Genomic DNA, 8069 nt, shown 5'->3' on the forward strand with positions numbered 1-8069 from the left:
TGGGTCATCATATACGAGTCCCAGAGCAGCGAAAAACCTATCCACTGACTGGAGAGCCGGGGAGCCCGGGGGAAGAGAGAACGCCCAAGATTGTGGGTCCCCTTGTAGGAGCGAGATGACAATTCCCACCGAGGCCGCAGCCGAAAGTACAACTTGCATGCCTCCCGGAAAACAAAAAACTTGTCCCGTCCCCCGTGAACCTGTCTGGGAGAGCTACTTTAGGTTCTGGTCCGGCTTGCTCCTGAGGATACAAAACCTTGGACCTAACGTCCGCCAGCTCCATGGACAAACTCTGCAACTGCCGAGCTAGACCGGCTACTGGATCCATGGTAGCTGGAGAAAAACTAAGTGGTCGGTGAAAATGTCACGCTGTCTCTGTATACTGGAGGTAGGGGGCCTAAGCTGACCCTAAGCTGGGGCCCTGACTAATCCCTCAACCTGGAGGTACTGTTAAAGGTACAGAGGTCCAGGCCGCCAACGTAACCCCTACCTCCTGAGGATCCCTGCACCTAAGTAATCTAGTCCTGAGAAGGACCCCGATCACAACAAAAGGGGACAAGTAATAATATGCCCACACACAGTACTTAGACGAACGAGACAGTACAAGGGAAAAACCAAAACCACCTTGCATACAAATCTACACAACTACAACAGAGGGAACACCAACGAGAAAGGAGATAAATGATAAAGCGAGGAAGGGAAAAAACACTCCAAATACACTTATCTCTGAAACTCCAAAAACCACGATCCGCTCTGTTAGTCTGCATGAAATGCTTTCACCGACATTTCCCTAACAGACCAGCAGGCATTTGAAGGAGTCTCACTACAGCAGCATTGATTGCAGCTGGGCGAGGCTGGACCTCGTCTAGCACAGAGAGAGAGAGAATTAACTCCCTCACTGCCGAAAAACACAAAGCACCAAAAAGTCAGTTGCGAGAAGTCAGGCTGTGTAATCGTGACGATCTTCGTGGCGACACACCCGTGACATCAGGCCAAAGGGGGAGACCGGTCCCCGAAACTAGTGGAGGCAGGAAACGACCCTCAGCTAGAAACCGGAGGATGTGACATTTTATGTGGCGCAGCCCCTCGCTACACCCGCTAGGAAGGCACCACATAGGGTCAGGGAAACTGGCGCCAAGTTTACCAAGACGAGGCCCGAGGCAGCCGGACAGAAGGATTGGTAAGAAAGGCCAGACAAAGGACACACAAAGGGGGTCCTGTGAAGCGCTCCAAAGTTATCTGGGAGTTGTCTGAGCCCCTCACCTGGTGAGCACAGTACGACGTGGGCAGCCGTTACCTGCAGACGTGGTCTGGATAATAAGAACTGTGAGTAAAGGCCCTGGACTGCATCACTTACTCCGTGTCGTTACTGCTGCTGCCCTGCACCATCATCCCCATCCTCCGCATACACTGCCCTGAGGCTATACTCCTCCCGTGGGGAGTTATGCTACGCTCTGCTGCACCCACAACACCAGCCTCAGCGGTCTGCCCTGCAGCGGCGGTTCACTCTGACCGCAATCCACGGGTGGCGTAGTCGGACATTTAAACATCAAAACCACATAAATAGTTCCGCCACTGGTTTGACCACCCTGAGCCACGGAACCGGGTCGCCGCCACGAAGACTACAACCACCAGCATCCACCAAAAAGGGTCCGGCTCCGGGTGTCCCAAGGCCCTGGGGGTGCATCAGAACATTTTCATCACCTTTCACAATCACCAATGGGACAAGGCAGGGATGTCCTCTGTCCCCTCTCTTATACATCCTAGTGACGGGGCACCTGCTCTCATCAATTCGCCATATCCCCAATATTAGGTGGATTGAGGTGGGAGGCACCGAGTACAAGTGCTCTCTATTTGCTGATGATGTCCTAGTATATATCACTCAATCACATATATCCATCCATGCTGTTATGGCTGAAATAGATCACTTTGTTACTTGGTCAAATGTTAAAATCAATGCAGCGAAGTCTGAGGCCCTCGATGTCTCCCTCCCCAAATCCATACAGGATTCCATCCAGTCCAACTTTCCCTTTGCCTGGCTCTCACAGGGTATCAAATACTTAGGAATTCCTATTCATAGAGACCTCTCCCATCTATGTTATCTTAATTTTGGGCCCTTTATTGAACAACTCCATACAGACCACGGTTGGCAAGTTAGAACTGTAAGATTCACTACGTGAACCACTGGTGTTTTGTGGAAAAGCACATGTACACTGTGTTCCAAATTATTACGCAAAAAGTGTTTAGGAGTGATAAGGGAAGAATTTGTTTGTTTGTCAGTTAAACTCATTGATGGTGATGTGTGTCAGGGCTCTTTATATCACTGTAAGCAATTGCAGACACCTGTGCTAATTAGTTTGGCAGATGTGTCCAATGAAAGGCAAGACTACTTAAGAAGGCTCTATCACATTATTAAGCAGCCTACATTTTCTGCCAAAATGGGAAAGAAAAAGGATGTGTCGGCTGCTGAGAAGCAACAAATTGTGGAGTGTTTAGGTCAAGGCATGACTACAATCAACATTGTGCAATGATCAGGATGAAGTGTCTTGGCAATCAAGAAGTATGTAGCTGATTCACAGTACACACGTGTGCGTGCTGATAAGGGCAAATTGAGGACTCTTTCCTACAGGCAATTACATCAGGTTAAAAGAGCAGAGGCAAAAAAACCTTGTCATAGCAGCAGACAAGTTTTTGAAGCTGCTGGTGCCTCCAGCGTCCCCCGAACAACAAGATGCATGGTCCTTCAGAGGTTTGCAGCTGTGCATACGCCATCCTGTCGACCTCCTCTATCCACTTCACACAAGCAGAAATGGCTCCAGTGGGCCAAACATTACATGAAGACTGATTTCAAAACTGTTTTGTTCACGGATGAGTGCCGGGCATGGCTCGATGGTCCAGATGGATGGAGTGGAGGATGGCTGGTTGATGGACACCCCACGCAAACACGGCTACAGCACCAACAAGGAGGAGGTGGAGTAATGTTTTGCGCTGGAATCATGGGGAGAGAGATTGTTGGCCCCTTTAGGATCCCTGAAGGTGCTAAAGATGAACTCCATAATGTATGTGGATTTTCTCAAACAGCAATTCCTGCCATGGCTCAAGAAGAAGAACCGTGTATTTCACAGCAAGATCATTTTTTTGCATGATAATGCACCATCTCATGCTGCACATAAAACATCTGCATCTCTGGCTGATATGGGCATAAAAGGGGACAAACTTATGGTGTGACCCCCATGCTCCCCTGACCTCTACCCCATTCAGAACCTCTGGAGCATCATCAAAAGGAGTGTCTATGATGGCGTGAGGCAGTTCACATCTAAGCAACAGCTCTGGGAGGTTATTCTGTCCTCATTCAAAACAAATGAAGCAGAAACCATCCAAAACCTGACAAATTCAATAGACGAATGTGAAAATGTAACATCACCTAGAATAAAGTTTTGAGTTAAAAACTGTTTGATTTCAGTTTCTAATAACCTGCTAATGCTTATAATTTCAAAAATGACCATTTTTTTGGTCTTTATTAAAATGAAAAGTTTGATCGAAAAGTTTGGGGGATCTAAGAGTGTGGCAACCCAGTAGTCATGATTACTTCGAATTCTGACAATATGAGGGTCATGTTGCAGGTAGTGCATCAAGAAGGCACTTATGTGTCTTGCGCATCTCGGAGCCCCAAAATTATTTTCCGGGCTAGATGCAGCTAAAAATTATTATTAATTTTAAATCTGGTGGAGCTTAGTATAGATGGCCTAATAGGATCAGTGCTGCACACTGCTACAAAGCCCAAATTATTTTCCAGTCAAGATACAGATAAACATGATTAGTAATTTGAAAGCTTAAAACGGTTGGTAGGGTGATTTTAACCAATCATCAAGCTTTTATTCTCCACAGGATGACACAGGGGTAGAAAAGTCGTTTCGGATCCATGATTTGTTCATCTTTATGAGCGTGAGTCTGTCTACATTATCAGTGGAGAGCCGCGTGCGCTTATCTGTCAGCACACCACCAGCAGCGCTGAACACACGTTCAGACAGAACGCTGGCTGCGGGGCATGACAAGATCTCCAAGGCGTAAGTGGCTAGCTCCGGCCATTTATCCAGATTGGAAGCCCAAAAAGAGCAAGGGTCCAGTGACACAGTCGTGGCTTCAATGTTTACTTGGAGATACTCCTGTACCATTGTCTCTAGGCGTTGACTATGTGTCAGACTTCTTGTCTCCTGTGGCCTTGCAAAGGATGGGCTAAAAAAGTGGTGAAATGATTCCGCAAAATTGATGTTACCAGCAGATACTGTGGTTCTGTTACGGTTTGAGTGCTGAACACTTGACGGTCCCACGGTTGGCAAGTTGGAACTGTGAGATTCACTACGTGCACCACTGGTATTTTATGAAAAAGCACATGTAAGATTCTGCAACAGTCTCTGCTGATACTCCTGCATGCGTGCATCCCTTTCTATGGCAGGAATAATTTCTGCAAATTTACTTTTGTACCGGGGATATAACAGTGTGGCAACCCAGTAGTCAGGATTATTTCTAATTCTCACAATTCGAGGGTCATGTTGCAGGTAGTGCAGCAAGAAGGCACTCATGTGTGTTGCGGATCCAGGAGCACCAAGTCCCTGTTGTGTTGGTGGCGAGGTAACAATCATGCTTCCTTCCTCTGTCCTCTCCCCCCAACCTCGCACAACAGAAATGTGATCAAGGTCTCCCTCATCTGATGAGTCTTCCATCAGTTCGTCCTCCACTTCTTCCTGGGCTCCTGCACCTTCCTCACTAGTTTGGCTGCTACCGTGCGCCCTGGTAAAACCATCTTCCCCACCCTCACATGCCTGCCGACTTGGTGCTGCCGACCGTCTGGACCTTGCAGATGTTAGCCCTTCCGCATACAACTCCTCCTCCTCTACTTCCTCCACCTCCTCTTGTGCCACCACCTGACTACGAATTCTGTTTAACATGTGCTCCAGCATGTAAATCACCGGAATAGTCATGCTGATAATGGCATCGTCAGCACTAAACATCTTCGTCGACATTTCAAAGCTGTGCAGAAGGGTGCATAGGTCGCTGATCTGAGACCACTCCTCCAGCGTGATTTGCCCCACCTCTGAATCTCGTTGGCCCAGGCTATACGTCAGAACATATTGCACCAGGGCTTGTCGGTGCTGCCACAGTCGCTGCAACATGTGCAGAGTTGAATTCCACCGGGTAGGCACATCGCATTTTAGCCGGTGAAGTGGCAGGCCCAACGACTTCTGTAGAGATGTAAGTCGCTGAGCTGCGGGATGCGAACGGCGGAAGTGAGCACACAGCGACCGTGCCCTCTGCAGAAGGCCATCTAGTCTGGGATAGTGGGCTAAAAATTGCTGGACAACCAGGTTCAACACGTGAGCCATACAAGGCACGTGTGTGACATTGCCCCGGCGAAGGGCCGCACCCAGGTTTGCAGCATTGTCGCACACGGCCTTCCCTGGTTTCAGGTCCAGTGGAGACAACCATTCATGAAATTGGTTCTCCAGAGCTGACCACAACTCCTCAGCTGTGTGACTCACATTTCCCAGACATTTCAAAGTAAAAACCGCCTGATGACGTTGAGCCCTACAGCCAGCATAGTAAGGAGGTGTGCAGGATCCCTTCTGCGCAGTTAGAAAGCTTGTGGCATGACCAGACAGGCTTTGGGTGCAGGTGGAAGACCGAGAGGAGGTTGAGGAGGCAGAAGCAGTGGAGGAACTTTGAGATAAAGAGGATTGACGCACAACTCGTTGGGACGGCAAGACTTGGACAGCAGCCCCTTGTCCTGCTGTCACCATAGTTACCCAGTGCCCAGTCAGCGACATGTAACGCCCCTGTCCATGCCTACTCGTCCAAGTGTCTGTGGTGAAATGCACCCTGTCACACACAGAGATTCTCAAAGAAGCGGTGATGTTGTGTGCGACATGCTGGTGGAGGGCAGGCACACCTTTCTTTGAGAAGTAGTGCCGACTGGGCATCTGGTACTGGGGCACTGCGACGGACATAAGGTCTCGAAAATCCTCTGTGTCCACCAGGCGGAAAGGCAGCATTTCTGTAGCCAAGAGCTTGCAGATGGTGAAATTCAACCTTTTAGCTTTCTCATGGCTAGGAGGAAATGGTCTTTTACTTGTCCACATCTGAGGGACCGAGGGCTGGCTATTGTGCTTAGACGGGGTTGATAAGGGTGCCCCCGGCAAACTGCCGGTCTGTGAGGAAGATGCAGGCGGACATGTTAGGTTGCCTTGATCCAAAGGTGGTGCTATCGATGTCGGACAGCGCTCAACACCAGCTGGTGTTACCACCTCCAAAGAAAATGATGACCTGCCAATCACGCTGGCTGTTGCGGGTAAAGAGGTGGCAGGTCTGCGCCCCAAAACAGTTGTGACTGATGTCCCCCCAGTCACAGAGGATGAAGAGGCCGCGGATGCACAAGATATGGCAGACGGTGGTTGGCCCGGCCGGCTAGGCCGCATTGTAGCACACTGAGCTTCCCACTGCAACTTATGCTTCATGTCCATGTGCCGGTTCTTGCATGAAGTACTCAAACTATGTATTTTTTGGCCTCTACTTAGCATTTGCTGACAAATTTTACAGATAACACGAGTTGTGTCATCTTTATCGATCTGAAAAAATGCCCAGGCTATGCAAGGCTTAGCACCCATGCGACCTGAAGAGCCACCACGACTTGTGGTGAGAGGCAGAGTTGTGTTTGAGGATGCAGTTGTTGACGTGCTTCCAGTACTACGTCTCTGTCCAGGAAGGCGCAACCTGACCTCGTCGTCACTAGCATCTTCCTCCACCTCCTCTGCTGACCTCATCTCTTGGCTGACTGTGGGTTGACAGTAAGTAGGATCTCCAACCTCATCATCATCACCCTGTGTGTTATCACACCTGTCGTCCTCAGAGCCAACCTGTTCCTGCCCTGACAAAAAACTAAAGTTGTCGCTCCAATCAGGTATTTGAGTCTTATCATCGTCTTCCTCATTGTCTCCACCAACAGGAGTTACAGTTTGGGAATGAGGGTCTACATTATGGTCAGAACCTTCTGCGTCTGGTCCTGGATCCGACTCATAAAGATTCTGGGCATCAGTGCAGATCATTTCCTCGTCTGGATTCACAGAAGCGCTGGAGTCGACCTCTGATTCCCAGGCTATAGTATGAGTAAACAGCTCTGCAGACTCAACCATCTGTTCTACCTCATACTCAGACGGGCAGCTGGAGATTTGGGAGCTGTGAGGAAGCAAGTGCGATTTGGGTGACACCTTTGAGGACTGGAGTATTTGTGATGTTGAAGTTGATGTGGAGGAGAGCCCACTTAAAGGAGCACTTGATATCCGTTGAAGCACCTGCTGTTTTTGTGCCTCATCTGGAATTTGTAGCGCTTGGCGTGGCCGTAAGAAAGGGATCTTATCACATTGTCCGCTAAAAGAAGTAGACATTTTAGTTTGGCTGGAAGATGGTCTTTCTTCTGCAGATGTTACTGTTGCTTTAACACCTACCCCACGGACACAACCTTTTTTCCCCTTCCCAACACGCCTATTCCCCTTTCCACCAGCAGCAGGCCTTTTTCCACTCATTTTGGTGGTTAACTAATTCACAACTCTGGAGTTGTTTGCACAAAAAAACAATGGATGGTAACCGAGCAGAGCTGAGTGGCCAAACTGTGGTATTAGGCCAAAACTATTGGCTGGGTTAGATGCAGAAAAAAATTATATTCAATTTGCAACCTGATGGAGGTCAGTATAGATGGACTAATACAACAAGTCCCACACACAGCTAGAAGCCCAATATTTTTTCAGAGGTAGATGCAGAAAAAAATATATTCAGTTTGCAACCTGATGGAGGTCAGTATAGATGGACTAATACAACAAGTCCCACACACAGCTAGAAGCCCAAATATTTTTTCAGAGGTACTGTAGATGCAGATAAAAATTATTTTTAATTTGCAACCTGATGGAGGTCAGTATAGATGGACTAATAGAGAAAGTCCGACACACTGCTAGAAGGCCAAATATTTTTTCAGTGCTAGATGCAGAAAAAAATTAGATTCAGTTTGCAACCTGATGGAT

The sequence above is a fragment of the Phyllobates terribilis genome, unplaced genomic scaffold, assembly GCF_046119375.1.
Source record: "Phyllobates terribilis strain yellow unplaced genomic scaffold, ASM4611937v1 Scaffold_11__3_contigs__length_659146591, whole genome shotgun sequence".
Taxonomy (NCBI): Eukaryota; Metazoa; Chordata; class Amphibia; order Anura; family Dendrobatidae; genus Phyllobates; species Phyllobates terribilis.